Source organism: Scomber scombrus, chromosome 10, assembly GCF_963691925.1.
Source record: "Scomber scombrus chromosome 10, fScoSco1.1, whole genome shotgun sequence".
NCBI lineage: Eukaryota > Metazoa > Chordata > Actinopteri > Scombriformes > Scombridae > Scomber > Scomber scombrus.
The window spans coordinates 5236674-5246777 of NC_084979.1; positions in this window are offsets into that span (position 1 = coordinate 5236674).

A 10104-nucleotide genomic window follows, 5' to 3' on the forward strand; every position below is an offset into this window, starting at 1 on the left:
CCCAGCTGGCCGGTGGGTCTGAACCCATATCTTCTTACTGTGAGGTGAGAGTACTAACCACTACACCACCGTCTAATTTAAACGGCATATAAAAAGTTAAGTACATTGATCGCTTCAATCTGAACACTTTGGAGCTGTGTAATTTGTCCAGATTGAAGTGTAGGAAATGCTAATTGTTCTTGTGTTTCAGGACAAAGGACGATCCATCACCCAGAAAACAGCTGAGCAAGACTGATTTACTTCCACAAAGACTTTACTGCAAGATTATGAGCTTCTGTTATATTTATTTGACCTTTAGCCAAATCTTTAAAAAGATGTATCTGTCATATGTGAAATGTTTATATATTAGGTTTTAAGCATTATTCTGGTCCATAAAAGGGGATGTATGATTACATTTCCATTGCTTTGCAGTGAGTGGGACATGAACACATTAACATATAGTATATATAAAAAATGCATGTCTGTGTGGTTAATAATACAGGATCAGGAGTCCACAGCACTTCAGGTACGATGACACGAGCAGCGGACTCCTCACTGCAGCAGCCCGGACGGACCACCATATCTGGACAACACAGACAACATTATCTCCAACCCTGCAGGTGCTGGGAAGGAAACCTTTACAAAACATGATCTCTACTTTTTTGCTCTAAGGTGTGACTGTGAGTGGTGTGTTTTAAAGCTTTTTTTCTGCTGGGAATATGAAGATGAGTAATACAGGAGCCTGCAGAGCACTGCTGTTCATTTATAGAATCATCAAGCAACATGTTGCCCACCACTCCTCTGCATGCTCTGCTCCATCTACATCTCCATCAGGGGATGGGAGTTGATCTGGAGGTCACTTTGAATTTCCTGTTATCTCCAGCCTCCATGAATTTCTCTTTGTGTTGACATTTAGGCTGAGGCGAAATGGAAAGCCAGGAAAAGTGAATTTAGAAAACCAAATGGTTACAGTGCCTGATGTTTAGCTGCAACGTCTTTGTTTACGTTCCGCCAGGGGACCCCTGTTTCATGTTATGCCTGACCCCCCCAGCCCCAGGCCTTTGCTTCCCTGTTTATCTCTCCCCCACCAGCTGTTGATTCACGTCACCAATGCCTAAAAACATCTTATTTTTTAAAAAGGAAGAAAAATTAGAAAAAGTAGTTTAAGGCAGAAGGAGAAAGAAAATATTCTACTTTTTTCAGTTAATAATAATCAAGATCAGTGTAGGAGTGATTGTGCTTCCAACATAAAGCATAAACAAAGCTTTTAAAGTATAAATTACCCCCCTTTTAATACACTTTCCTGTTGAGCTGGTACAGTTTCAAAACAGTAGTCTTTTTCTGCCATCTAGTGGTGCAAACATGCCTCTGCAATGTTCTGCTCAACATCCTGTAGTGGTAATAATATAATCCAAGGCAATAACTAATAAAACTGTACAAGAGTGGTTTGATAGATTTGATAAAAGTGTGAATGGATCATTTTAAGGGTTTGATAGTATGAAATATATTGTATGTTTTTAATATATTAATGTATTCAGTGACAAAAGTGTGACTGAAGTTAGGTTTTTTTATATCAGGTACAAATCTTGTCTTTCTTTTGAAACTAGCAGGACACATTTTTACTGGTTCTTGAGTGTGGCGATTTCTTGTATATGAATGAATGAGCACAATGTCTCCATATGCTGGATTCAGTTTATCATCGTAATATGTGTAACCCAGTCTCAATGGGAAAGAATGACTCTATGTTTACAGCTGATCTTGGACAGGGATTTAAATTGATGAATCTGATGTGATGTGCTTCCTTTAGTCCAGGTATGTCCAAACTATTCCATTAAGGGTCGTGTGTCTGCAGGTTTTTGTTCCAACGAATCGAGAGCACATGAATTGACCAATCAACAGTCTGAAGACTGAGATCGTTTGAATTAATGAGTCAAGCCTGGTGTGCTTCTGCTTGTTTGGAATGAAAACCCGCAGCCAGATGGGTCTTTATGGATTTATTTTAGTATTATTTATGTTAAGCATTGCTTTTTCCATCAGTTGATTCCTTGTTGTTTTGTCCGCTGCTTTTTTTATAGATTTGTCTTGGCCAACCTGAACTGGACTTACATGTTACATGAAGGTAAAAAAAACAGATATTTTAACGTGATAACTGCTGATGGTGGGGCTGCTTCAACCACCAACACTATGTGCATCAGTATTCCCGCCCCTGGGTAATTTATAGAGCAAGAAAAAAACACTTGTTTGTCATCTCTGCCGGTACTGCAATTTTCTCAGGGTTAGCTTCTATGTGTGGTTTGCGTGTGTGGGTTCCGGGTAAGTGTTTGCACAAGCATTTCTTGATGTAAAGCACATTCACCTGCACTGATGCGGTTAGTTGTTTTCGTGGGGTCCATAAATACACACAGAAGAGACGAGACAAAATCTGGGCAGCAAGATTTATACAATTAAAAATAAACATGTTAAATGTAAAATGAAGCAAAAAGAAAAGGAAAAATCAGTTAGCCAAAAAGTAAAATAACAAAAACAAACATTTAAACCAAAACAAAATTCTACATGACTCATTGAGATCAAAAGTTAGAATGCATGTTTTTGTGAATGCAAATATAAAATATTACATTATATAATTCACTTGTAGTTTTTTAAAAGTCTTTCATGTGTACAATAAATACACAATAAATATGAAAATGTACTTCATGTAGGAATTTCATTTCCTCATTAAAAAATAAATACATCAAATATGATATAATATAATAATGATGTAGTTTTTAAAAGTCTTTCCTATGTACAATAAATGCACAATAAATATGAAAATGTACTTAATGGAGAAATTTAATTTCCCCATTAAAAACAAATAGATCAAAATTGTTCTATTTTCCCCTCAGTTGTTGGAGAAAATGACAATTTTCATACTATTTATTTATAAATAAAAATAAACAAAGTATCAGAAAATATTTTACCACACAAGTCCGTGATAATCATGCTTACTTGTTTTGCAGCTGGATATTTGTCAGTTTGTCACCTCCATTTCTGCCGAGAAGGTTTCAAGGTGACACACCTACACACACACACACACACACACACACACACACACACACACACACACACATTATTTTCGGTGAGATCATGCAGTTCATCATCGTTCTCATGAAAAAACAAATAACAGTCTTTAAAACTGTTAATTTCATGTTTTTAATAAGAGAAAATAAAATGTAAAGCAATAACAACATTGATGAATAAATTAAAACTATAAAAATATGAATATGAAGACTTTTAAAATAGTTTTCTTTTTACCACTAGTAATTGCTTGTTGTAACTTCGTGCTAATATTTGAGACTACAGCATAATTACACATCATTATGTAATTATAAGTACTCAATATGGAAAATGTATTTTATTGCATACAGGAACATTTCATATCCTGTAAAATATACTGTAGAATTTATGATACCAATAAATAACACACATACATAAACATAGTAACGCACACATATACTGCATATACACAGTTACAAAGTATAGTTTCTTTTCCTGATATTATGACAACAAACTTTATACTGAAGTAAAACTTCTATCTTCTTTTTTCCCCCCCATCAAAAAACCTGTAACTCTCCCCTCCTCCATTAAACTCATCTACCAAACCCCCCCCTCCCCCTGCTCTTTGCACAATCTCGTAAAACAAAACCTGTACTTCTTGTAAACCAAGTCAGTACATCCACATGCACATACTTACATACGTACATACGTACATGTGTACAGAGGGGAACTGAAAACACTCAAACTGGAGAAATGCAGCTTTTATTCCCAGAATTAAAGGAATAATAAAATAAAAAACATTATTAACCAATTGTGCGATTTTTATTGTACAGTACAGTGTTTGTGTTTTTTTTTTTTACAGTACAGTACAAATAAATACTGAAATCAATAAAGGTAATTCCGGTACTGTGCATCCATGGTCATTACTGTACTGTATAACTCACCTGATGACATTTATTATTTATAATAATGTTTCTATGTATTGTACTGTTTTGGGGTTTTTTTTTTGGGGGGGGGGGTTGGGGTTTTTTTGTGTTTTTTTATGGTATGAATTTGGTTGTCAACTGCTGTTGCAAATCAAATTGCCCCTCGAGGACAATAAAGACTTTCTAATCTAATCTAATCTAATCCCTTGATAAGACCAAAATGAACAATGTGTTCATCCATCTCTTGATACTTTCTGACTTCTCTCCTTTGTCTGTGACTCTCAGCTCTGAGCCCATTGGTTCCTACTGAAGACGTACTTTTTTTATATAAAGGTTAAATCATTTCCTGTAACAGCTGGATGACATAATGTTTAGCAAATGCTATTCAAATGGAAGTATATACTTTTGTCGGGGACGGTTTTAACACTTGAGTATTTCAATCAATAAAAAAATCAATCAGTCAAAATGTATTTATAAAGTACAATTCATATCAAACAATAATACACTGATGAAATACAGGAAGTCAAAAACTTAAATTATTAAATTACAAACAATTTAAAAGGCAATCAAAAGTGATGTATTAATTAAAAACTTTAAAAGTTAAAATATGCATTTTTTTTATTAAGCACACAACTGAGGTTGCCTTTTGGACATCTGTTGTTAGACTGCTCCACAGTTTAGGGGCATATATGAACATATCTCCAGGAAATATATGAATATAAAAGTTTGGTTGAATAGGTTATTTATGGTCACAGCATTGTGTGTGTGTGTGTGTGTGTGTGCGTGTGTGTGTGTGTGTGTGTGTGTGTTTGAGTCAAAATAAAGTACAGTGTGTGTGTGTTCATGGTTACCAATGATGAACACTCAGTGTCTCACTGATGTGTCTTTAATAGTTTTTGGACAACAATGGAGCTCTATGACACAGAGGGATAAATCTATATGAGGCACGAATCCCCCCCACATATGATGTATTAGTGAGTTTTTGGTCTTGTCATGAGATTTGTTGACAAAAAAAAATAAAATTGTAAGATAACAGTATCTTTTGAAATCAATGGATAAATGGTTACTGACAATTTTCCGATCATCAGCAACTACATGACGCACTGCATTAACCACCATTTAAAGCCTAATGATGCTCAGATTTCTGGTTTGTCAATCATCCAGCTGGCAAATCATCTCTGTTGGCAGCGAGATAAGAACACAACAATTTAATTTGCTTTTTGGGCGGAGGTCATTTTTAACACGAATGAACATCATCAGTCACGAGCGGCTCTCGTTTAAAGTCTGTGGGAGCGGATACGTCGTCAGTGATGTTTTATTTTTAAAGCAGTCCCCTTTAGTTTATTTACAACATTTTCACGGAGCCCTTTTTTTTTTTGTCCTTCTGCAGTGTGTGGTTGTGTGCTGGGGATGGTGTAAATGTCACTGTGTCTTATGGGATGTCACAGCGTGAATGTGTGGGACCACTGAGGGTTATTTATTCTAGTCACGCTGTGAGACCCTGAGCACACGGATGGCTGCTGGTGAGAGTGCCTTTTAACCTTTATGCCTCACAAAGGACAGTTTTGGCCTTTTATTTTATTTTCTTCTTTCATTTTGGGTTGTGTTTACGCATACGATATGCATTTTTCCAAGGATTTTTAAAATATTTAAATTTCAACCAAATCACTTATAATAGGCCTATAATACCTTGTATAGAAACATGTTACACCAACATTCTCAGGGATAAAAATGTCCCCTTTAAAACCAATGAAAACTAAATTTTTGACCCCCCTGCCTTTCATACATTCCTGTATTCCCCCCCCCCCCTGTTTTTGCCTATGGGAGAATACATTGCAGTGTTCCCCAGTCCTGCTCCTCCTGTATTATGAAGCACAGCAGACAGGTGAAAAACGTGATTGCAAAATGACCTGGATGTGTTGGTATGGGTGTCAGAGTGTTTAATGTATGTGTGTATTGAAAAATAAATGTGTGTGTGGTAGTGTTTATACATATGTGTGTATGTGCAGCCACAAAATGAGAATTTAAAATAATGAATGTAAGTGGAAAATAATATTAATTTATGATATTTTTGGCTTATTTTTGTCCCTTAAGAGTCATGTGTTACACTTTATTTTAAAAAATAAGGCACAATAGTTAACATTTAATTCAGTTTGATAAAAGCATATAAATTCACTAATTCCCTGTGTCAATAAAACTTTATTCATATGGCACTTTTTAAAACAGGCAGTTGCAAAATAGTGTAATTTACACTATAAAATATAACAGAGAGAAAAAGACCAAACTGTGAAGAAACAAGACATGTGAACAGGAAGGGAGGTCTATATAGCGGCTTTCCGATATAAAGGCGCCATTTATAACAGTCCAAAGATTCAGCAGATCTAATGACTTGTGGAAGATGAATCCACAGAGTTGGGGCTAAAGAGTTGTGGGGGGGGGGTCGAAAGGTCAGGATTTGAGGAATGAAGTGGCGGAGAAGTGGAATAAGGGATGAGGAGGTCAGAAATGTAGCTATGGGTAAGATCATTGAGTGCTTAGTGCAGGATCTTGTAGCTGATTCTGAATCTTACAGGTAGCCAATCACAGATGGAATATGCGACCTATGACTGATTCTGGTTCGGAGGCTTTTTGATTAACTGTAAACATTTGAAATAAATGAAAGCCACGGTGTACGTGCGCAGCTATTTTTTACCCTTCAAATAAACTCTAACAGAAGTAGGAGTCGATACTTTCGTGTTTCCTGAGAGGCAGAAGCTAATGTGAGATCACAGTTTCCTGCTTAGATGGAAGATCTGCTTTCAAAATAACACAACCCAGAGGTTTGTGGCTTTATTTCTGCTAAACAAGCTCCTCTCATAAGCCCATGGTTGAGTCAGTTATACTCAATCTGTGATCGCTTCCCTGATAAAAAACTTAACCGCGTGGTCAAAACTACCCGGCCCCCCCCCCACCCATGAGTCATACACGTTGCTGTGAGATCAAACATTCACAATGTTCTGCCGTAATATTCTGGGTGGGAAATGTAACACTTTTCACATCAGTTAAAATATTTGTGTTTTTTGTTTGGGTCGTGAATATTTGAACAAGACAGCAACGTTTATTTATAGACAGTGGAATATGTCAGTTATGATATCTGCCTGACATGAATGAAAAGGGGCCACAAGTAATATGTACGCAATGTACCTTTACCATGCATGCATACATAGATAGATTCTCCATATATGACACCTTCTGTTTATTCTCCCCCGTCATGTGTATGTAAAAATATGATTTAATGTGAAAAGCAATAAAAACAATGAACATTTATGAACAAGCTGCAAACTATCCAAACCATAAATACAAGAACAGTACATTATATAACATTACAACTAAATAAGCAATGTGGTGATGTGATGTGTTTTATTGCAATGTTTTTTTAATCACAGTATTTTAACACTTTTTCTAAAATTATTTTTTTAAATTACATTTCTCAGTGTTTCTGTAATTTCACACCTTTTATGATATATGATTTATTAATGGATTATAGACACCAAAATAAAATTCCAAGTTAGGGTTAGGGGTTAGGGTGAAAACACAATAAAGAAACATAAAGATGCACAAAACATTCAGTATAAAAACTAAAAAAATACAATCCTGAAAAATTCAAAAAAACACAATTTAAATAAAAAATAACGCCCACATGAAAGTCAAAGGACAATTCTATAGCTACATACAGTAACAATGTCCATGTAGGTTTCATTGTAAGTTTGTGACCCTGGTCCATAAAAAAAGCCCAAACCTGACTTCCATAAGCCTCTCTCATTTTTAACATATGGATGTGTAGTTCACCTGTAAAAACATATTTAGGAAAAATGTTGTAACTCTTTTTTTTAAAAATACAAAAATAGGCAAACATGTATTTATTGTACAATTATCACAATGTAAAATTAAATACAAATGTGAAAAAAAACCACAGTCTAATACATTCAAGCCAAAGTGCACAAAGTGTTTTAAAGTATTACGTAAGCACTGATGATGTGTTATCTAAACTTGCAGATAAGGCAAAAGGTCGCAATGGAAAAAAACCCTCATCTATTAACACACGTACGCCTAACTTCAATTCAAAGTATTTTACTCTTTGTAAAGGAAATAAATGGCACAGATAATTGAAAAAATGCCAATAGAGGGAGAACATTTACTGTACGTAAACCCAAACATTTAAAGTATTTGTACTTTTTACTCTACTCCGACAGCTATTACTGAAAAAAGGTTAAATATATAATGATGATATAAAAAAAAGGTTTGTTCCAGCTTGGCCAATAAGAATAGTTCTATGCAGCTCAAATGATCAATGATGATGATAAAACACTCACACAGCACATTTTTCTGCATTGAGTTTGATACTCTTAGTCAACTTTGTGAATAATATTTAGGTACTTCTACTTAAGTAACATTTTTGCATATAACGGGGTATTTTTAAAGACTTTTACTGAAGTTAAGAATCTTAATACATCCTCCAACACTGTGCACGCCTGGAAATAAAGAGCCAAGCAATGAAAAAGCTGCCCGAAGCTTCTTATTTCTACTACAGTAACATTTGTGTTACTTTTGAGGTGTTAGTCCTCCGTTGCAAGCATTTAGTGTTATACTGGTCACCATGGTCTTCAGTAGTTACTGGAGGCTAAGCAGCTAAAGTTGAACAGTTTGTGTTTCACATTTTTGTAGCCATGTGGAGTTAGTTTTTTTACTTACTGGTGTGCAACAGCTCTGGAAAGTCTGAAGCCACAAAGCCACAGCCGCCTGCAGCTCTGACATAGTTTTCAGTTTGCACCTGTAACCACAGTCCACATCCAGACAGCATTTAAGATGTCAAATCTGACCCCATAGAACATGAAGTTAACATTCATAATTATTTCCAGTAATGAAGTTTATTCCATGGCTTAAACATTGGCAAGGTATTTTAATGACTTTTTTTGGTACTGCACAATTAAGCATTCTTAAGGTCCAATGACATTTTAGCTGAGGGATTATTCTTTTAGTTCCAAAAGGTTTGTTGAACCTTAAAAGTAATATTATGATTTCTTTTTTTTTTTTTAAACTGCCCATAAGTCGTGCTGTGTCTTTTATTATGCCCGTATTCATTGGGGGCGGCTGTGGCCCTGAAGGTAGAGCAGTCGTCCATCAATCGGAAGATCGTGGTTTGATTCCCGTCTCCTCCGGGTCTACATGTCCATGTGTCCCTGGGCACGTCGCATTGACGCTTAACCCCTAAAATTGCTCCTGATGTGTATGAATGTGTGAGTGAATGTTAGTTTCCTCCTGATGAGCAGGGTGGCCCCCTGCGTGGTAGCTCCTGCCATCAGTGTGTGAATGTGACATGTAGTGTAAAACAGCTTTGACTGGTCAAAAAGACTAGAAAAGAGCTACTGTATATAAGTACAGTCTACCTAATGTGTTCTACTAATGTGTCCAGGCTGAATGCAGTAAAATTATATTTGGTCCCAAAATTAGTTATATCTGATTTAGTCTGTAAAGAAGTATACAACTCAAGCAATATGTTTTAGAACATTATATTTTAACATTTATGAATCTCAAGTAACGTCAAAGTAGATTTAAGGTAACTGTGATTATTGTTATTCAAATGTCTTATTTCAAATGGCAGCAAAGAGATCTGGATCTCTCTGTTGAGGAAGCCAGATATATAGATATATATATATGTATATTTATATTTATATATATTCAGAATCAGAGCCTTTTTTTATAGTATTACATGCCTTTTGATAGATAGCAGGCGGTTGGTAGTGTTTTTCCTACTCAGTAAAATCATAGAAAGAATATTATTAGCTTGACATTTCTCTGATGTGAGTTGACATTTTGTTCCCTTGATGACTGCAGAGTGTGTCGCTCCTCAGTGCTAAATCTTTGTATTTAAGGAGGTTAAGAAGTTTTCGTCGAGATCTCCTGATTAGCGTAAAAAGGTTGATACTTAAATTAGTGAAACGCGTTATCACATCGTCCATCAGTGGCATCGGTTTCAACACAGTCGCTTCAATTTTTACCACTGCTATATTATGTTATGTGCTATGTGAAATGACAATTACTGAGGTGTTTTTTAAAAAAAATTCAAAATATGTGTACAATGATTTTACAACAGTTTAATTGTTGTAAATATGGCTGAGTCATAAAA